At 43.2% G+C, this 22,867-nt stretch overlaps 1 protein-coding gene across 5 annotated transcripts in view; it reads right to left on the bottom strand.

Annotated features, from left to right (window-relative positions):
* PPARG (peroxisome proliferator activated receptor gamma) overlaps positions 1-19,489 on the bottom strand; it is a 139,038-nt gene extending 119,549 nt beyond the window's left edge. Inside the window, exon 1 of one of the 5 annotated variants that reach the window (XM_051851046.3) lies at positions 18,957-19,489. The gene's annotated coding sequence lies outside the window, so the exon portion shown is untranslated. 5 annotated transcript variants of the gene reach the window in all.
* Between the last annotated feature and the right edge of the window lie 3,378 nt (positions 19,490-22,867).

Genomic DNA, 22,867 nt, shown 5'->3' on the forward strand with positions numbered 1-22,867 from the left:
TGTCAGCTTTCTTGATAACGGCTCCAATCTCCCTTTGAAATACAGAGGAATTGATTATGAAGTAGACGGGGAGAACACGCAGATTCCTGAAAACCTATTCCTAACTCGGCCCAAACAGAGAAGAGCCTGGCTCCCACGACTTTCAGAGGCAGACAGAAGTCCATGGCTGTTCTAAAACCTTCTCCCACTCCAAGATCAGTTTCTGTACCCATTCAGAACTGCACTGCCTCCCGAAGGCTGACCTCCAGACAAGCTACAGCCAAGGCCGAGCCACGACCCATCTGGGGGCAGATGTATCCAGGAGTACAGTTCTGTATCTGGTCAATTAAATGAGACTGATTCATATCCATTAGATGAAACATTTCCCTACCCGTCCTTATGAGCCAGAGAACTGGGCTGTGAACTGAGCAAGCACTCACACTTCAACAGGACCCATCAGACAGGGTGTTATAGTTACCCACTCAACTATTTTTTAAATGCAATCTAAGCAGAAATAATGCAGGCCAAGGGCGATTTCTTCACAGTAATTTGTCTGAAATGGAATAAGCGATAAAAACTGACTTAAGAAATGGAAAAACAATTAACAAACAATGGAAATAACCGAAAACTTAGCAAAGAATTACTTCTCAGCCAAAGCTCTGGGTCTAGTTAGTTTTCTAAGTGAATCTTTTCAAAGTTTAAGGAAGGGAGACTTTTCCTGCGATATTCACTGTTTCTGTGCAGAAACAAAATGCAGTGCCCAAATCAATTTTCCAAAAGTAGCATAATGTTAAGACCTGACAATGAACAGAAAGTATCAGCCCTACTCATTTATACTGATTTAAATTACAAATAAAATGTTAATTAATGAATCTAACAGTATACTAAAGGAATAAACCAGCACCATCAAGCAAGATTTGTCTTAGAAAGAGAAGAGATTTAACATATGTATCAGAAATCTAGTCAAACAACATGTCACAACAGTAGGTCAACTTTTAAAAAGAAACCATATGACTACCTCAAAAAGGCAAAAAAGTACTCAATAAAATTCAATATTTCACTCTTGACAATATTTCTTTTAAAAATAAAGAAACTTTAGTATATTCACCTCAAACTTACAACCGCTATCATCTTAACTGTGAAATAAATACTACAGCAGCATTTCCCAAAGTGCACTCCACAGCTACCTAGCTCCTTAAGATTTTTCGACAAAAAAGTTTCCACCATAAAATCAGCTGGCATATGCTATTCATTTTGGGAGATTAATAAATTACATTAGCATTGTAAATACATGGTAAGCCACTGCAATTACAGGAAAAACGCCATCAATAATAATAATAACCAGTTTTAACTGTTTACCTCAATCATTCGCAAATTCATTTGAACTCCTGTGCTTCACTTTCCATTACTGTACTCCTCAAACCACCTCCCCGCAGCGTTACCCCCCCTCTACTGAAGCCACCTCCCCGCAGTGTTACCCCCCCTCTACTGAAACCGAGCGTATTTTCCCAATGCAGTGCTGATACACGTGGCTCACCTTGCAAGGCAGAACACTCTGATTTGCCAGTTTCTGTGGTGAAAATACTCCTGCCAGGACGGCTTTCAAGCTACCAAAGTGATGTCACAGAGCAGGCAGGAAGAGGCCCTGCAGGAGTTCCCAACACTCTGCAGCATTCCCACCACATAGATACAATGAGATGAATACCTCAACAACATTAAATCATTACAAAGGAAGTTTGTGTATTTACTTTTGTTTTTAATCCAACCTGCTTAATTGTAAGTGCATATGATTCACTTTTTAATAATGGCTATGCATGACAACCGGCTCACTAAAAAAAAAAAATCACAAAAATTTAACAGCCGACTTGCACAAGCTGGTCTGAGCTGGCTCTGGCCACCAGTGCTCTGCCTCAGCGGCACCCCGTCTGTTCTACTATTCCAACTGTCTCCTCGCTCAGCTGCTCCGGGACCAGAGTCTCCCCGTCTCATTCTACCACATGACTACTACTTCAGTCCTGTTTCCTGGTACCTCTTCTTTCTGAGATTTTCTATTGTACACGTTCTAAAAGTTCCTTCTCCGCGTTCTCTTCCCCTCACACTCTTCCCATATGCACCTGCTTATGGCTCCCAAATCTTACCTCTGACCATAACTCTTCTTTAAAGAGCTCTAAATCTGTTTCCCCAACGTCCCTTTGAACACCACTAGCTAACACTCGCCAGGAACCTCAACTCACTGTCACCTGAACTAACTACTCATCTTCCTCTCAGAATTAAAGCCGAATGATGCAACGTGCCCATACATTTGCACCACTCCTCATTCCCCACAAGATTAAAAGGAATTCCAGTCTTTACTAGTGTCTTTCAAAAATACATTAAGAGATTTAATTCTTATTCACAAGTAACCCTTTTTCTGTCAATTTTTTGCATATACCACAGTCTCCCACGTCTCCTTCACCTAAGCTGTTTTTCTCAGCTCAGCAAACCCCAAATCTCTTCCTTCTCTCCTTTCAGCACTTTAGTGTAACTTTTTTTTCTCCAACTTTTCATAACCAGTTCACTTCTCCCCATTTTAAAACTTTATCACAAAAACCTAGGAACTCACCTTGTGCGATCAACTTTTTAAGGGCCAGGAAGCGGGTACTGTACTATCACATTAGAATTCTCTCTGCTGTGCTGTGTGAAGATGGAACCACATCAGCATTCCCAAGTGACTAATTGCTACCACATCAAACTCCATGCGATCGGCTCTCTGTAACCCTCTCTGTAACCATGGGCTCTGCTTCTGCAGATTCAACTGCAGGTCAAAGCTTTTCTAAAAAGAACTGCATCCATATTGCAAGTAAGTCTTTTTCTTGTCATTATTCCCTAATACAGCATAAGAACTATTTGCAGAGAGATGACACTGTATTCGGTGTTATAAATAACTCAGAAGTGACCAAAAATACTTAGTTCTAAGCGAATACTATGCACTTCATGTCGGGGCCCTGAGCAGACCTTCTGTGGAAGCTCCTTGAACCAAACTGTGCATGCCAAGGGATACCTGCTCACCCCAACCCCTCCACCATAGCTGCCCAAGTCCACTGGAAGCCAGACTCGAGATAGGCCAATTATATTCTTCCCTGGACTTTTACAACAGCCATACAAAATTCACTGTTCAAGTGAATATCCTGACATAGAAAAATGAAATGACTTTATTTGGGTTAAGAGGAATTTAAAAGAGAGAAAAACAGAATTTCCTAACAGTGGTTGGTTTTAAGTGACAATGGAGCTACTGAGCATAACTTAAAAGACTTGGTGATCTAATTTACCTTGTCAAAGGCAACAAGAAAAGGTATTACACCTTCAACATTGCTTACAACTTAGAAGACAGATAAACTGGTTTGCAAAAAACTAGAACTGAAAGTTTAAACATAACCCATGTTACACCTGAATATGGTTACACTTGTGTAGTTTTAAGCACCAAATGGAAAGTGATGGCAGTGGTAGTCACAGACATCTCATTCTCTGCAAAGGTAAATACTGTGTGAGACAGGCGGCTGGGTTCAGACTGCCTGCATTCAAACCCTACTTGTATTACCTGTCAGGTTATTTTGCCTCTCTGTTTCTTTTCTTCATCTGACTTAACAATGAATACCTTACATGGTTATGGGGAGGAAATGAAATACTGGATGCCATGTGCTTAAAACGGAGCCTGACACAGAATAAGTGCTCAAAAATGTTAATTATGATACTCAATAGTGAAATGACATTTTTGGTGCTTGAATTAATTAAGAGACAGTCCTTTAGAAGGATGGTTAATGACATATTGGCTAAGAATTTAAACTGTGCAGTGAATGAAAAGCAAGCATTCTTTAAACATGCAATAATTTGGTCCCATTTATAAATCGATTATAAGCTAAGTTATCCTTATAAGTGATATTACTCCAAACAGTTATGAGACCGATTTAGAACTGGGAAACGAAACTGGACTTGAAATATGAAGTCAACCATTATTTGCTGGTCATCTGCTATGTGTTAGCCGTGTTCTAGACAATGGGGATAAAGAATGAACAAGACAGACAAATACTCCAGCTCTTGTGTAACTGCACATATGAAGATGTAATAAAAAATAGATGCTTTAGATTATCTGCCATATGGAAAAAGGGACAGAAACTAAAATTGTCAAAGATGATTAGGCATTATCTCAACCAGCTTAGAGGCTTTACGAGGATTTAGGAGTCAAGGCCCCTCGTTCCCTTTTGTCGGTCTGAGGACCAGTGATTTAACACTTTTTAAAAAATCAAACACATTGATAAATGATATCCAATGTTATTGTCTCAGAAAGATCAGCATAAACATTCTGTTTATGTTAAATTCAGAATAGAAAATCTCCATTTGGCACCGGTTCAAGTCCCGGCTTCTCCACTTCTGACCCAGCTCTCTGCTATGGCCTTGGAAAGCAGTAGAAGATGGCCCAGGTCCTTGGGCCCCTGCACTTGGGTGGGAGACCTGGAGGAAGCTCCTGGCTCCTGGCTTCAGATTGGCGCAGGTCTGGCCATTTCGGCCATCTGGGGAGCGAACCAGTAGATGGAAGACCTTTTTCTCTCTACCTCTGCCTCTCTGTAACTCTGACATTCAAATAAATAGATAAATCTTTTTTTTTTTTTTTAAAGAAGCTCTCTATTTGATGAGTTTACTGGATAAAAATACACTCATTTCTATATTATGGTTACAGACATAACCTAGGAAAGACATTAGGAACTGGGAAGCAGAGAAGAAAAGGAAGGGTCATCAGAGGGAGAGAACCAGAGAGAGAGAAGGAAAGGAAAGCATGCAGAAACCACAGGGAATGAAGAAATGGGGGGGGGGGATGAAAAACCAGAGCCAGAGCCAGATGGGAGGGGATTGCGATGAAAGAGGGAAAAAGGGAAGAAGATACAAGGAGAGGAGTGGCTCAGAAATCCTGACCATCAGAGGTAACAATCTTCACCCGTTCAAGCCCCACTTTTACTTTTTTTTTTTAATTAATTTATTTATTTGAAAGACAGAATTACATGGGAGGGAGAGGGAGGGGGAAGAAGAGAGAAAGAGGGAGAGGGAGGGGGAAGAAGAGAGAAAGAGGGAGAGAGAGGGAGAGAGAGATCTTCCATCTGCCACAGTAGCTGGGCTGGACCAGGCTGAAGCCAAGAGCGTCTTCCTTGTCTCCCACATGGGTGCGGGGGCCCAGGCACTTGAGCCATCCTCCACTGCTTTTCCAGGCCATTAGCAGAGACTGGATTGGAAGTGGAGCAGCCAGGACTCAAACGGCGGTCCGTATGGGATGCCAACGTTGCAGGCAGCGGCTTTACCCCTATGTCACAATGCTGCTCCCCTCCCACTACCCCCACCCCCATATTGCACCAGAATAGTCATCATTGGTATTTGAAGTATTAAGAAATTAAGAGGTCACCAACATTATTTAGCCAAAAAGTTTCATACTGATAATCATATATACAGGCTTCTTGAAGGAAACGGTCTTTGTCTTTTCTCTGAGCTCACATTCCCCTACTCCTGTGCCCCAGTTCATACCATTCTCTGTTTGAAACGCTTTGTCCACCAGCTCCCGCATCTACTGAGCAATATTCAGTAAATATTTACTGGGCACATATTATATAATAGGAACTGTTCTAAACATATGTCAAACCTTTTTACATGCTTTAAAAGAAAGCATAAATTGTTTCACAAAAATGTGCTATTTTTGACAAAATGTTCTACTACACTTGATATGAAATTTTTCTTCTCTAGCTAACATTTTTCTCCACCTGACATGAGCACCAAAATAATCCGTACAAGACTAGTCCTTATTTGAGCTGAAACATTCTAAGCATAGGTGCTCAGCCAGCCATTAAGACTCTGATTGGGATGTCTGCGACCTTCCAGAGTACCTGGGTTCAGTTCCCAGCTCTGACTCCAGCTTCCTATAAATGCAGACCTCAGAAGCAATGGTGCTGGCTCAGATGCTGGGTTCCTGCCAACCATCTAGGATACTTGGATTGAGATCCAGCTCTGAAAAGCTCCTTCTCCACTGTGAGCACCTGGGGAGTGAGTGAGCAGATGGTAGCTCGCTTGTTGTCTCTCTCTCCCTCTCTCTCTAACCCCCCTCTGGCTCTGGCTCTCTTCCTCTCAAATAAGTTTCTTTTATTTTGTTTTTTATTCATCCTTTTTTATTATTTGTGTTTATTTTTCATTTTTATTAAGACAGAGAAAATAGATTTCATGTATTTACAAGTTTTTTTTTTAATTAAGACTCTTCCCCAGCACAGTAAGGATATTATTCTTACAGGAGTCGAAGTCATCCAAAGCCAAGTGCAATTAATTTATGATAGTTCTAGCAGCTAAACGCTGACAGCGAGGTACCTATGTCAAATAAACTGAACATAATAGCTACTTAAACTTTCACCCACATCAAAATGGCATCCCAATGACATCCCCAAAAGGGCAGTCATGCCAGGGCTTATTCAACCATGACATTACATCACAGAACAAAACCCAGTGATTTAAAGGTCGGCAGCTTCACTGCTATTATGTAACTCACTTTTGCAGAAATTTGCATGACTTGCGAAAAACATCACGTGAAGGAGGAACTTACTACAGATTCTAAAGTTGGAAATAAAGGAATGGCTGACAGGGTACGAGGGATTAGTACTTTCTATAAAAACAAAAGAGCTATGGAATAAGAAGATACATTTAAAATCCAATTTACGTGCAAATCTAAGTAAACATAATTACAAGTACTGATAAAAGCAGTCAGATAGTATATATATATGTATGTGTGTGTGTGTTCTAATGCAGTCAATTATGAAAGAAATATGATCCACGAGGTTAATGTTACAGAATAGGGAATCGCCACACCTTGGAGTTGGCTTTAAAAACCACCTACTTAATTTCTCCAACCAAAGCAAGACTTCCTGACGAAGTTGTGTGAGCTCATCAATCTATGGGATGCCACAGCACTCACCTTCCCTAAGCCACAGTTACTAGAATCCTTCCCTCACGCCCGGCTGAACTCTGCTTCCCTTTAATTTCTAGCAATTCTTTGACAAAGGATTGTCTATGTGATACAGGGGAAGGGACTAGTCTGTCCTGCCTGTGCTATAGTCAGCGTCGGCACGATGAACGGCAGACAATGCGGGGACCAAAGGATCGATGACCAGCCTCCTGGACTCTGTCACCAGACCCTCTCAGCTCATTCCTCACGGTATGGCCCCTGACTCTGGAATGAAGGAATTTTTCTTCTCCGTCTGTCCTGAATACATTCATAAAATGCAAAATCATACACCTGAATGTCATGCCAATTTACAAGGTTTTTTGTTTGCCTTCCTAATTTGCGAGAAAGAGAAAGGCCACCACTCTGGGCCACTCTCCCAAGTATCCCCAATTGTCACAGCTGGGCCAGACCCAAGTTGGGAGCTGGGAACTCAAACTACATCTCTTACATGGGTGGAAGGAACACAATTACTTGAACCATCCCCACTGCCTGTCCAGGTCTGTATTAGCAGGAGACAGGAGCTGGAGCCACTCATTAGACCCAGATACTCTGACATGGGACACAGTATCCTAACTGGTGGCTTCGTCACTAGGCCAAGTGCCTGCCTCTAAGTTTTTAAATATTTGTAAATCCGTACTTAGCACGTGCCAGAGCACATTTTAGGTATCACTCTGTCTCAGAGCACACTCTGGTCCACTCCTCTCTTCACCCCTACAGGCCCTACTCATTTTATGTTCAGATTTTGCAATGGCTTCCTGAGCAGTCTCCCTGCACAGGACTGCCAAGCCAATCTTCTGATTAAATCACCTCACCCCTCTTCTCAAGACCTGGAATCTCCCCATTCTTTAAAAGATAAAACCCACACTCCTTTACCTGCATTCCAGACCCTTTCTCATCCGCGCTGAAATCTACATTTCCAACCATATTTTTCCCATCACAACCATACTCTCTGCTTCCAAGTGTTAACCTCTGCAAACTCTCTCCCAACTCTGGGCTTAGTTTCTAGTCCTGGTTTGTTGGTTTTTAGCCTGCAGAGTCTCTTTTCCCCTCCTCTTTGAATATCTCAAGCCAGAAGTTTTTTTGTTTTTTTATTTGAGGCAAAATTTACAGTACACAAAATCAACTGTTTCAGTGTGTACACTCTAATGGTATTTAGTACATTCTTACAGCCCTGCATCATCTCTATGTAGCTCCAAAACACCTTCATCATCTCCAAAGGAAATCCTGTGCCCGTTACGCAGTCACGGCCCTTCCCTTCGGCACCAGTCCCTGGTGACCACTGATCTGCTTCCTACTCCCATGGATTCACCTACTCTGGATATTTCATACAAATGTGTCTCCTTTGCTGTATATCTTCTAGTGTTTTTCTTAAGGCGATCCGGTCAATCCCTGAACTTGTGAAGTCTAGCTCAACTCCCACCTTCTCCACCAGGGTTTTCCTGCCATCCCCTCCACTGCACAACTCATCTTCTCCTTCTCGGAATTTCTGCAGCATTCATTTCCTGCCTTACTTCTTTCAGCCCCGAATCAGAATCACACACCCTGTGAACTGTTGGCTCACTATTTCAACACCACCTGTTTTAGACTCATCTCGATTATAAGCTCCTAGCTTTGGGGACTTTGGTGCCCACCTTTGAGCTAGAAGGCACTTGAAGATGCTCGAATGTAGGCACAAATCAGTGTCGGCCAGCACATAAAGGAGTAGTAAATTAAGAAAACCAAAGTCTGGATAACAAACAAGAGAGAGCCTCAAACCTGCTTTTCTTTATTCTTCCTTCTTCCTTCTCTCTGAAGATTCTACTAGGACACTTCTTCCCCCTACTAGCTGAACAGGTGTGGAAAATGGCAGGTTGCCCAAGGTGGAGAGGGTGGAAGTTCCCTGTACTGATCTTCAGCTAACAGACTCCCACCTGTGTTCTACATCCACAGATGAAGGCCCACCTACAGAGTGGGTGTCCAGGGATGTCACAAGACCATAGGAAAGAAATGTCCATCCATCTACTTTGAAGTTGCTCATCAACACTTAATCTATTTTGCAAAAGGAGATTAACTGTTAAATAATTATGATACTACTTGGGATTCATATACAAAATAGCTGAGCAATTATTTTATACAATATAAATGAAGGAATAGGCCAAAAATTGACAGTGTTTTATCTAATGCTTAACAGAAAGTTTAAAAGGAAACAGTTTTACTTTATGGATCAATAATAAATGTGAATACATTTTATATGGTATAACATAAACTTTTCTCCAGCTGTACTACTAAACAGAATTGTTACTGTTGCCACTGGAACCCTCAAAATTGTAGAAAACTGCTGTGGCCCTTAGGCCATCAAAAAAACCTGTTCTTCTGTCCAGAACAACTAAGATCCAACAGAGAATGCTGAGGTCTATAATTAACACTGTTTTCATATCCCATTTTGCCTGCTTCAGAATAATAAAATGAAAATTTTTCCTGGCATTAATTTCATATGATTATGTGTCATAAAAATGTTACATAAAATAGATATTTACATTTTAAAGAGCAATTTAGGAAATTCCCTGAGAATGTAGAGTCATACGGAGAATCATATATAACTGATGCTAAATAAAAAGCACACATTTTTCCTGAAAGTAACATCAAAGTGAAAAGTCCAAGGCTACCTTGGGAAGTTTATGAGAAAACTGAATTAAAAGTTTCTTCTGGTGCAAAAACAAATTTGAAATTCAAGCTTAGTTTCTTTTCATAATACATATTTTTCATGAGCTCTTTAAAGACCCTTCAAATATATAGTTTTCAAAGTCATCCTGTATCAAAACAAACTTACCTTTTAATTCCATTTTTCACAAACTTTTTGAAGTATGCTTGTATTTGTAAAGTACTTATAATGCACCTGTCCCCCATGCTGTAAGCAGGGAATGAGGGAAGGTATGCAATGCATGTGGAGGTAAGAATGAGAACTAGAGCACACATTCCTACCTCCAGGAATTAACATTTCTGTTTCGTACACAGAATTTTGTACATAAAAATTTTAGATATGACAGTAAAAATAATGGGTAATGCAGACTATGGAATATATTATATTTCAGACTACTTTTGCGTTCTAATTATATTTTATGTAGGCTAAGATTAAAATTAGTTTACATTTTCTGAATTCAAAAGCTGGCGGCCAGGATATTTTTTATATGCATGTCATATGACAAAGGAAATTTTACAATTAAAAAAATTAACTGTATATGCATTGTGTTTCGTGAGCATCAAAGATTGCTCCAGCAGGCAGAGTCAGACACACAGAGTGCATGAATGGCCTGAGGACACACCGCGCCAAGACACTCTGTGCAGTCACTCAGTGATTGTCTCCATTTTTACTGAGCTATGATTACTTGCCTACCCAGTGCTAGATGCCAGTCATTCACCCAGCACAGTATAGTCTCTAGACTAATAAAAAGCTCTGATGTCACCATTTAAAAGGTCCTGTCTTCAGGCAAACAAATTCTACTTTCCCTGTAAGGATATCCAGTGCTAAAAGGCAGTGATCATTAATAAATGTTTTCAGAGCTTGAGACTCGAATAAACAAGTGAAATTCACAAACCCTGAAGTTCTGGTTGCATGTACATTGAGTTATATTCACTATTACATGGCACTGTATATGTGAAGATACCTCCAAAAATTCATTAGAAAAATGGAATTAGAATTTACTTAGATGCAAAAATATTCTGAAATCCATGCATAGTTTTCATCATGACATGCATTTCTCATAAATTTTTTAAGGATCTCTCATATGGAAGAATTCTATTAAACTTCGTATAAATTCCATCAAGACTTATTTTCTTTGACATTACCCCCTCCCCCAAATTATAGTTGTTCAGATTTATTCATAAGTGGTCAATAAAATATTTTCTGTCAATTTAAACACTGAACCTAAATGACAGATAATTGATGTGAAGAGAATTGTTTTCTAAATTGTCACTGATGATGACACTGATCATCTTATGACTGCACCATAACTTACTTAACCATTCTCACACTGGAGAAGATTCAAGTCACTTCTAAATACGGGTTCTTATAACAATGCATTCATCAAAGTTTCATTTTTTCAATCTAGGCCTATATTTTAGAAGCCCCTGGGTTTCACATGTTGTTTCTACACTTTTTATGAATCAAGTACAAAACAAAACACAAAAAGTAAATGTTGCAAATGCAATACTACAGACACACTGCCTAACTGCTCTCTCGGCAGCCTGAACGCTGAATTAGAGACATCGAGATAGGTAAGAGGACAAATTTCTTTAATCTCTGCATCATGGAATTTCAGAATTACACAAACAACTATCATGAACAATCAGTAGAAAAGTATTTTTTCTACTATTATCAATCTGGATTTGAGGTTTAGCAATCACTAAACTGTCAATCTGTTTAACATGAACCAGAGCTCCAGGACCCCTCAGTAATCTCATAAAATCTAGTCTTCGACTTCTCCAAGAGACACAGGATTCCCAGCAAAAATTCCACACTAGAAAGAGCCAACGAGCTGCGACTAAGAAGTAGATCAGTGACGCTCTCTTGATGCAAGCTTACTAGTGATACTGAGACTCCGGAGGTACTACAAACATAAGCCAGTGGTAGTGATTTCACAGGATGGTTCCAAGAGATTCTGTCAATGGGAAGAAATACAGAGCTTAACTGCAGCCACAGTAAGGCCTACTAAAACCAAGCACGTTAATAAGCACCTTGACCCAGGGACTGCAGACATCAGGAGGGATGCAGGAATCACGTTGGACCAGGAATTACTAAGCATTATTCTGTATTAGAATCCCTAAAACCAGATGGATGGGCTCTACCCCTAGAATTTCTGATTCAGTTGGGTTGGGTGTGGCCCAGTATTTTGCATTTCAAAACAAGTTTTCAGGTAATGCTGATGCTGCTGGTCCCAAGACCACACTTGGAGAACTACTGCCTTAGCCTATTCTAAAAAGCATTTATTGAAGGCCTACTAAGCCTTGTGCTGTAAGCTGGGAAATGTAAAAGTCAGTACTTCCCTCCAAGACACCACTATTCTATATTTTTGCAGACAATAAACTGCTCTAGTATTGAACGCCAACAAATTTGAACCTTGTCGAAAGCAGAGCTTTAAAATATATTATATTGCCTTTAAATAAAATCAGGATGTTTCTAATGACTTCCAAACGCTTTAGGAAAACATGTAGTAACCCTACATTGCCAAATGCCTGGATATTTTCTTCACTCTTCTGGGTTGTACTGACACATGCAAATAATTTTTTGAAGTTTCTACTTCATTTGTGTTTATATTATTCATATGTTTGCTTTCTTTTATAAACTTTATCTACCATATAAAACAGGAACAAACATTTATATGAGTACTTTTCCGTATGCAATCAAAAACTTGTTGACACAGGTAATTCATCAACTGACAGAGAAGTACAACACTTAGTAAGGTGAGACTTTGAGCCTCTGTTTAGTGCATAGATTTTAGCAAGATGACAGTGAGCAGTGTGTTTAGCTGTGGGGCAAGAGGGTGGCCCATAGGGGACTGTTAGATACTGCTAATAAGCTGACTCAGAGACATAACAAAATGACTACTAGGTTTGTGCTCCTAATGGAGATGTATCAACTTACCATAAGTATTTTCAGGAAAAATAAAAGGCAAAAGAAAGCATGCATGAAATTTTTATGATCTGTGGCTTTGCCAAAGAGTTAAGCATTGTTTATACTTCTTCGGCTCAGTTTTTTTTCTGCTATGATTGAAAAATGCCTCTTATTTCAGTCTATTGGGAAGCTACTATAAACATCTGGAAGAGCTCACTCATGAACAGACCTGACGAAGTACCTTAACACAGAAAAATAAGCACGTAGTGAAGAAGTACTATTCAGATATTTGATTACATGGCCCAACTCAAAACTCTAATTTCTATAATATTTCCTGGATAAATTGATGTCTCAGAATAATTACTTGTTTTCTCTTAGGTCAAAAATGGTTTCAGAAAGATCTGCAACTTGTTGACTTTTTCTTCAGGAAAAAAAGGCATGCTGGGTGAATATATCCTCTCCTATCACTGCTATTACAAATGGCCATTTTCATACTTGGTTTCACAGGGCCTGGCTCTTGCAAATTCCAAATGTTTTCTATTTCTTGTTTTCAGGTAATAAGGAAACAAACAATTAAAAAAAAAAAACCTTTCACATTTCTGACAGTAATCTAAGGAATTAACTCTGGCAGGACGATTGGCATTCTAAACATGAACTCCAAACCTTCGAATGACAGACATTTTTAGAGGTGGAACGACAGCCAGAGAGGTGGGGTGGAGGTGAAGGAGTTCTTTCCAGGACTCCATCACCACGCGTTGGCAGTCCGACAGCTCTGTTTCCCTGTTGCCCTCACTATAAAGGAAAATTTATTGCTTACACACACAGGATGGAAGAGTCAACACTTTCTATTCCCTGTCCCAGATTCTGCCCTGAAATAACTGACAGCACAAGAGGGCAACAAGGCTAAGTGGCAGCTTCAGAGTTCAAAGCTATTCTGCCATCCACAGTAAATTCTTAGAAACCAATCCCATATTTCAGGACTGCGCATGGTAACCACTCAACCTGCTGACCGCAGGACTGAGCACACACAGATCTGCTTCACTCCCACTCAGGGTATTTCCCTCTCTCTGCCTCCCTCCTGTCTGCCCTCTCGTTATCTGTGGCACACTGTACGGGACTTCTCACCCAGGTTTACGTTAATTCTTCCCACAAAGTCAGATAATCAGTCTCAATACGTCTTACCCAAACATTATAATTCTAGATCAGTTCACTAAGAGTAAAGAAAAAAAAAGTGAATTAAAACTAGCAATGAATTTCTTTTCTAAAATAAATAAAGTGGAACAAAAATGTTTCCTAAATAGATACTGACTCAAATTGAACTACATTATGCACTCTAGGTTAGACCCTGATGAGAGGTTCAAAATCTCTAACGGATTCAAGTTGCAGGGATTGATGGTGTCCCTCCTTTATGCACGTATGTAAGTGCAGCAGGGAAGGTGTTCATGCTGAAACGGCTGGTCACCAGCACAGCTGAAGGCACAGCGTCGGGGGAGCCCAGAGGACCGGGGACACTCCACTTCCAGCACCGGCTCGAGCCCGTCTTTGCCTTCCGCACTCCCAGCCCTCTGCTCAGGGCCCTGCTCGGGCTCTGTAGCTCCACGGAACAGTGAGCAGAGAGGGTAGGAGCAGTCCTCCCCCATCCCCAGCCCTGGCACAGGGCATCATTTTCAACCTCATTGTAGCTCTTCCGGATCATCAAAGTGCCCCTTCAGACAGGCCTCCTGTATGACACACTCAGCCCAAGTCCCTTCCTTACTCCTGCGTGCGACAGACTTCACAGCACAAGCTTACCTCACAAGTTTGTGGGAAATGAAATTAAAAAGGTATTTTGGTGCAAATGGTTTTGAAATCCATGCATAGGAAAGGGCTACAAAATGTCCATTAAAACGCATATTATGAAAAAACTACATGTAAACTCTAAGATTTTTTTTCACCCAAATAAACTTATCCTTTAATTCCATTTTCCATGAATGTTTTTCAGTACCCTAGTATTATATCATTAATGCTTCATAAGGAGAATGTAAAATCTGTTATTTAGATGGTGCATCGTTAATTATATGCTTATCTAATTAATCCCTACTAGTAAATGGGGGGATTAGCAGGTGTATTATCTTATCAAGCCACCCAAAGACTATTTTTTGATTACAGCTTGTTTGAAAGAGACCGAATTTTAACAGCATGCACAAGTCATTGTTTAGTCTTCTAGTTTATGCTACTGAACTGTCTTCTCATTGAAGGATCACAGGCCTCGCTAGACAACAAGCTCACTCCTGGATCATGTACATCAAGGACTCACAGGGTGCCCCACAGGAAAACACAGGAACAGGATTTTATCAACCAAAAGCACGATCTGCACCTTCTGGACATATTAGACGTGCAGTACCCACCCCAGAAGGTCTGCATGCCTACACACGCCTCACGGTCAGAATAAAAGTAGCTATTAGACTGATTGTTGTCCAAAGTTATCACGGATTACACAGTTTCAAGTTGAATAATGGTGAAACAGTTTCAGCAAAATTTTATGAATCGATCACCATGTGACAAGCATCATCTTCATTCTTAGTAATTTCAAAGGTAGCAGTAAGGATGAACTGGTAACATTTCTAAGAGTTAGCTATGGCGCAGATACCCGTGAATGTTCTCTTCTCAAAGTTCAGTTAACTTCAGGGTCAAGGCCACATCATTGAAGTTATACAGGTTTGCTGATGGAAGTCCTCAAATCATCCACTCACACAAAAGCAAAGAATAAGAACTTCAATACTCTTTCCATTCCACAGGTGAGGATACGGAGTTAGGAGGGATAAAGGACTCGTCCCTGCTGTAAGAACTGAAACACTTGAAAACTAAGTATTCCTACACTGAATTAAATACTCAGCATTAAAATCTGTATGTGTATTTACCATTGAAGCGAAACATTAAGAACACATAAACTTGTTTTTTAAATAAGCATATGAAGTATCTTCAGAAGATTCTTGGAAAATGCGTGTTATGAGAAAACTATGCATGAATTTCAACTGTTTTGCACCAAAATAAATGTATTTTTTAATTTCATTTTCCATGAAGTTTTTGAAGACCCCCCATAAGTGCCAGTGATAGATGTTTATCTCAACACCTACAAACGTTTTCCCCAAACTACAGCCTACTGTATCTGAATAGATTTCCTTCCAAGTACCTACTTAAGCATCTTAGGTAAATAAAAGTTAAAATGACATTTTTATTAAATAATAGTTTTAAAAACCATTTACTATTATTACTCCCCCAAATCAGTCGCTATATTGTGAGAAAGTACAAATAGCAAATAAGAAACTCTAAGAAGATTTCACATAATTTTAAATTTAAAATTTTCTAATCTCATTCACTATGAAATAGCTAATTCACATATGATAAGCTGGGTGTATCTATGCATGCAAGACGGTTAATGACAGATATTACTGTTCTTCTGTGGAGTCAAATTAGATCAGTTCAAAAACACCACCCATTACATCATTTTCAGGGTTAAATAGCTAACAGGGAAATCTACCAGGAGAAATTTAAAAACCTGGTAGAAATTGACTGACAATCTGGGGGGGGGGGGGGCATGTGTTTGCACTCACAGACTAGCGCCTTCAATCAGGCTTTCTTGATTAGCGACTTTTTAAAAGTCTGCTACAACTAATATTTACTTAGTGGAATCCTATGAAGCCAAAAACTTCGTCCAGCACATTTGCCACACCTTATGACACATATTTCCAAGTTCAAGTAACAATGAATTCAGCAGAAAGACACCCACATATTAGAATGATCAACATTTTCTGTCCTGTGCTTTGGATATATACAGCTTTATGAAACAAGTGAAAATATGGGCCAAGATTTATAAAACATTCTAAAAATATGATTTTAACATATTTTTCCAATTGCATAAATGTCTCCTGTCATTAACAACTATTTTGCAATTTGAAAACTAAATGAAGTGTATTTTTAATATTCGTGTATGTTTTCATGCCACACATATAACTAGTTCGGTAATTAGTTGGCCGCAAACAATCTTCTTTCCAGAGAGCTTTATAAAAGACAGAAAATAACTATTTGCTTATATTTATATAATTTACTGATTCAAAATCATTAACTATGATCAATCATCTATTACTAAAAGTCACACATTTTTCTCCTATAAGTTGCAAATGTCACAGGGATTTTGAATAGTGATTTTTTAAATGTACTCTAGAATTGTTTTTTAAAAAAAGTAGTTTTGAAACATATAAAGAGATGAACATTAAGAAAACTAGTCCCTTCAAAGAAAATTGTTTAATTATTAAAAATAGCAGTCACGAAAATATTTTCAAAATATTCTTGTTCAATAATGAACATGATGGTAATATTTACATTTTAGTTGTTGGATATTTTAGTTTCAACTAAAAATTTTTTGGGAATTCTCCAAAAAGTTATACTTCATTGGAGCCATGGTTTTACAGCAGTTAATCCTAAGAGCTGGAAACAAACTTTTTTTATGAGCAAATTTTTGACTTAAAAAGCCTCATCAATGTTCTTTTTCCCCTTATGGCAAGTGGCAATAGCCTGAGTTGCCACCAGTTGACTATAAGAGCTTTTAGTTTAAGCCATAAGTATCAGCAAGTTACATATAGAATGTCACATAATTCAAATCAAGGAAAAAGACGCAAAGTAAAAATGGGCGATTTTGTAACATACTTCCTTTTGAGCTGATTAAAGTTAAATATATTAAAATGAACACGAATATCAAATGACTGATAACTGTACTGAACCCCAGAGGAGATCTGATTGGAAACATCCAACATCGCTTTAAAGCCTCAAGCCCACTCCTTTGAAAGACCACCTCCAGCGCGCACTGGTAGCCCCTCTGGGCGCTTCTGTCCCCCTCTGAGAAGGCCGGCAAGGCACGTGCTGGGCAGGCAGCCGCAGTGGACGTGGGTCAGCCCCACGCCACGGGGCGCCTCGCGCTGCTCCTGCCTCCCGTGGCAGGTGGGAGGCCGCGCACCGCACCTGAGACGCGGCGGGCTCGGCCCAGCTCTTCCCCGAGAGAGGGGCATCCACTGCTCTCAACCACCCCCTGGCCAATGGGTTTGGGAATGATTAAAAAAAAAGTGACGGCGAAAATAATGCACTTCAAAATCAAGAGTTCGAGCCACAGGAATCATAGGACCCAGCTCCATCACGTCGTCTGGCTTAGCTTGCAAATGATCCTCCACCCGAACTCATCGCATCTGTCCCTAGTCTTGGAAGAACAACTTGAGTTCTTCAAGATACGCGCCCAGCTTGCTCAAAAACTTAGCATTTTTCCTAAAATAAGACACTATTTCCCCCCCGCACCCATCAGCCTCAGATCTGACGGAATGAGGTTCTCAGGGTCAACCCCGAGCACGCCACGCGAACTGAAGGGCCGGCCACACGTCCTGCGAATCTGGGGCGCATCGCCCAGGACGCCACCGAGGGGCCACGCAGCGAGGCGACTCACCTCGGCGGGGGGAGGCGACAGGAGGAGCCCAGCGGCGCAGCCTTCGGATCCCCGGCGGAGGCCCTCTCCTCACCTACGGCTGACCTTATATAAAAGCAGCGGCCCGGCTACTCCCAGTTTCTGCCTCCTCACCTTAGGCTCCTCCCCACATACCGAGGCATAAAGGACCACGGCTACACGCCCGCCCGCCCGCCCGCCGGCCGCCGCCCCCACGCCGGGGCCACCGCGTTCCGGGCAGCCCGCGCCGCCTCCGGGCGCCCCGGCGGCCGAGGATGGAGCGCCCGGCGCGCGCGCAGCCCGCCACGCGGGGCTCTGCCCTCCCTGCACCTGGGCACCGGCGCGCTCCGGCCCGCGAGCCCCGAGCCACCGGCCCACGCCGGCGCCCCTCGGCTGGCACGGGGCCCGCTCCGCGCCTCGGCGCACCGCAGGCGGGGCGGCACCGAGCTGTCACCAGGATCCGCGCGCGGCGCTCGCCGCCTGAGTTCCGGGGACCGGACGCGACCTCCCTGACTGGCTCCTCTTGAGTCCCGCACGCCCTGCCCCGAAGTTCCCTCCGCCGGGGTCCGTCCCAGGAGCCCGCGCCCCCGGGCTCGCGCCGGGACCGTCCGCGCCTCACGCGCGGCCCCTGCCCTGCACCCAAGTTCTGCTCCACGCGGGACGCGACCCTCAGCACAAGCCCCCATCACCCTGTCGCCCGCGACCCCGTCGGCTCCGATCCTCTCGGGCCACAAGCCCTGGTCAGCCCGGGTTCCCCTCCGCCAAATCCCTTCCGCCCTCTCCCCTCCGTCCCGGCCCCCGGCGACCCGCGCGACCCCTCTGCCGCGCCGGCTTCGCGCGCTCGGTCCCTCCGCGTCCTCCCGCCCCGCGGGCCGCGTGGCCCCGGGCGCCGCCGCCGGGCACCCGACTCTGACCTGGGGCGGCGGCGTGGCGCCCGCTGCGGTGTCCCCGGTGGCTGACCCGAGCGCCCCAGGCGGCGGCTCCCGCTCGGACTCGGGCCCCGAGCGCGGTGGGCCCCGCCTGCCCGCGGCCGAGCGGGACCGGGGCCCGGAGCGGGGGCGGGCCCGGGGCGGGGGCGGCGGCGCGCGGCCGGGGGAGCGGCCGGGGCTGGGCGCTGCCGCCCGCGCACGGTGGTAGGGTCGGAGGCGGCGGTGCCGGGACTCGAGCCCCTCTCGGCGCCGACTGCCCGGTCCCGTCCGCTCCTCACAACGGCCGCTGGGAGGCGGCCCAGAAATGGTCCCATTTCACAGAGGAAGGGACCCGAAGCCGGGGAGGTGCCGGCGTCCGGGGCAAGCTGTGCTTCCAAATCAGTTAAAGCATATTTGGGGTCACCTGGCTGACCGCAGGACCCGCTGGAGCCCCGCGCGTTCAGCCGCCCTCCCTTGCATTTGTAATTTACATCGTTATTCACGGAGTGGCCAAAGTTTTAATCATTAAAAGTCATTCTTGAACTCATTAACAGAATTTCTTAGATTCTCGAGCCGTGTTTCTGGCAGCGCGGGCCCGGACACGTGGGGTGGGGGCGGGAAGGGGACGCGGGCGTGGGTTTGGGAAGCGGTTGGGCGGCGGGGGCCGGGCAGCTTCGCCTGCTGCGGCGCGCGGCGCCCGGAGCGACCCGCGGAGCTGACGGGCGCGCGTTCCGAAACCCGCGGCGCCCTTGGCCTTTGCAGACCCGTTGAGTCGCCAGGCCCGGCCCTCCTCGGGGCGGCCTGGAGGGACACAGCCCCTGCCTCCACCAAGCGGGTCGAGGAGGCGCCCCTGCCCGGAACACCTTCATTCGCTGGGGATGCGAGGTCTCTTCCCGGAGGCGCAGGAAGTCCTCGTCGGCAGCTTGCAGCGAATGTTTGTGAGGCTGAGCGCTGCTGGGGAGAAGGTTCGGAGCTTGAGTCAACAGCCCTGCCCTTCCTCCCCACGCCCTGGCGACAGGACGGAGGCACAGCTCCCTGGGACTGCAAAGACCACCCCGCGCTGGGGCCTGTGGGTTAGGTGGGCTCACGCCACACCCAGGCATCCCCCCACACCCCGCCCCTGACCATCATCATAATCTGGTTTAGCACATTTTCATTATGCCAGCAAGAAACGTCTTCCCCACTAACAGTCACCCCCACAACGCCAGGTAATCACTAACTATCTGAGCCTGGGCCTCTCATAGAAATGGACCCATCCAATATGAGGTCTGTGGCTGGCTTCTTTGACTTACCACAGAGCGGTGGAGGTTCTTGTATCAGTATGTCATTCATTTTTACGGCCAAGCAATATGCCATTGTACGGAATCCACCATATTTATGTTTCCATCAGTGGATGAATATTTGAAGTTGGTTCTACTTTTTGGCTATTAGAATGCGGCTGCTGTGCACATTATTGGTGGACATAGCTTGTACTCTCATTTTTCCTGGGTATACACCTAGGGGCAGGATTGCTGGATCACGTGGTAACTGTTTTTGAGGAACTGTCAGTCTGTTTTCCAAAGTAGCTGCAATATTTTCTGTTACTACCAGCATTGCGTGAGGATTTCAGTGTCATCACTTCTCTGTCAGCACTTGTTATTGTCTTATTTATTTTAGCCAACCTAATGGGTATGAAGTGATATTTCATGGTTTGATTTGCGTTTCCCTAGTGACTAATTATATAGAACATCTTCTCATGTGCTTACTGGCCATTTGTGCATCCTCTTGGAAGAAAATGATACTCAAATCCTTTGGCCATTTTTTGAAAAAAATTTTATTTATTTATTTGATAGGCAGAGTTACAGTGAGAGACAGAGATCTTCCATCTGCTGACTCACTCCCCAAATGGCAGCAACAACCTGGACTGGGCCAGGTGGAAGCCAGGAGCCAAAATCAGAAGTGGAGCCACTGGGACTTGAACCAGGCCCATGGGGGATGCTGGCACTCAGGAAGCAGTTTAACCCACTGTGCCACAGTGCTGGTCCTTTGAACATTCTTAAATTGGGTCATTTGTCTTCTTATTGCTAAATTGTAACTTATTTAAACTTATTAAACTTCTACTTTAGATACATTATTTGCAAATATTTTCTCCCATGCTGTAAGTTATCTTTTTATTTTCATTTATCATTTGGAGCACAAGAGTGATTAGCTTTGATGAAGTCCAATTATCTGGGATTTTTTCCTTTTGATGGCATATCAATGACTAATCCAAAGGCATAACATTTTCTCCTAAGTTTTCTTCTAGGAGTTCTATAGCCTTAGCTCTTACACTTAGGTCTTCAATCCAGCTTAAGTTAAACTTTATGTATGTGAGTTAAAGGCAAATCTGGTTTTGGTGGGGGAATTCCCGTAATTCAGCAACAGCGACTAAGGGGAATCCCTCCACAGTGAATTCATAAGTGGTACAAAACATTAGAGTTGAGTCAAGTATTTTCTAAACTTCACTGTCGATTTAAAATTGTATGATTTTGAAAGTGGTCTATGCTTAGTGAAGCCTATAGATGTAATAAGTAACATATACATTTATTTTTTAAACTACTGGCCTGGACCCCCTAGTGGGTTATGAAATCAGTTTAATAGGCTGTAAGATATATTTTTAAAGTCAAGTAAAAAGAACAGAAGAGGAGAGAAACCATGGGAATGTACCTTCTTTATTAAAGTAACTTTCTTGAACAACTTTGTGTTGCCTCTATGTGTGTGTGTTTGTGTCAGAAGTTGGTATAAAATGTATTCATGTATTTCTTGCTTTGGGCCACATTTGTAAAAGTTGGACACTGTATAAACTGCAGTTGTTGGGCCAGCACTGTGGCACAAAGGGTTAAGGCACGGCCTGCAGTGCCAGAATCCCATATGAGTGCCAGTTTGAGTCCTGGCTGCTCCACTTCCAATTTGGCTCCTGCTAATGTGCCTGGGAAAGCAGCGGAAGATGGTCCAAGTTCCTGGGCCCCTGCACCCATTTGGGAGACCTGGAAGAAGCTCCAGGCTCCTGGCTTCAACTTGGCCCAGCTCTAGCCACTGAGGACATTTGGGGAGTGAGCCAGTGGATGAAAGATGTCTCTCTTTCTCTCTGTGTGTATCTCCTTCTCTCTGTAACTCTACCTTTCAAATAAATAAATAAATAAATAAATCTTAAAAAAAAAAAACAAACAACAAACCACCTGTGGTTGTAGAATTCTTTCATTCTGCAAACATTTATTGAGTGCTTATTTTGTGCCAGGCCCTCTGCTAAGTGCTGGAGATAAAATGATAAACAGTACATTGTCTCCACCCTGTAACAGTGAACACCGGCAAGATGATCCACATGGAGTTTTGGGAGACAAAAGTTGTGCCTGTTTCAGTTTTCCTAACCATAAGGACTCGTTCTACATGCTGCTGTTGGGTCCTATAGCACTTTTTATTTGTTTGTTTGTTTTCCTTGGTTAATGTTCATTTAAGATTTACAGATACATTTTCCTTTTCTTTTGAGGTGGGGAACTTTGTTCCCAGGCTCATAATTGCATACGCTGTTCTCTTGAAAAGGAAGTACTCAAATAGGTCTAGTACAGGGAGTTGACCATACCTACAGTGATTTCCATTTTCCTTCAGCTCTATTGGAAGTAGCTCCACTCAACAGACCTCAGGTGTTGAAGGACGATATTCTATTACTTTTGGGGAAATTTTAAATCATCACAAAGCCTTTTCCAAAGGTTTGGCAAACAGGGTGACATCATTACTTGTGCAGTATAACCATGTTGCCGACTAAGCTTAGGAAAACTCCTGAGCTACAGTTCCAGCCACCCCCTGGGCCCCTGGTTCACAGCAGTTGTGGACCACCATGGCTCTGACAGGTGCTCTTGCTTTATCTGAGATGTCGTTTATCTACCACCAGACACTACAAA

The sequence above is a fragment of the Oryctolagus cuniculus genome, chromosome 10 (genome assembly GCF_051225735.1).
Source record: "Oryctolagus cuniculus isolate XC-2025 breed Fujian yellow rabbit chromosome 10, ASM5122573v1, whole genome shotgun sequence".
In the NCBI taxonomy this organism is placed as follows: Eukaryota; Metazoa; Chordata; class Mammalia; order Lagomorpha; family Leporidae; genus Oryctolagus; species Oryctolagus cuniculus.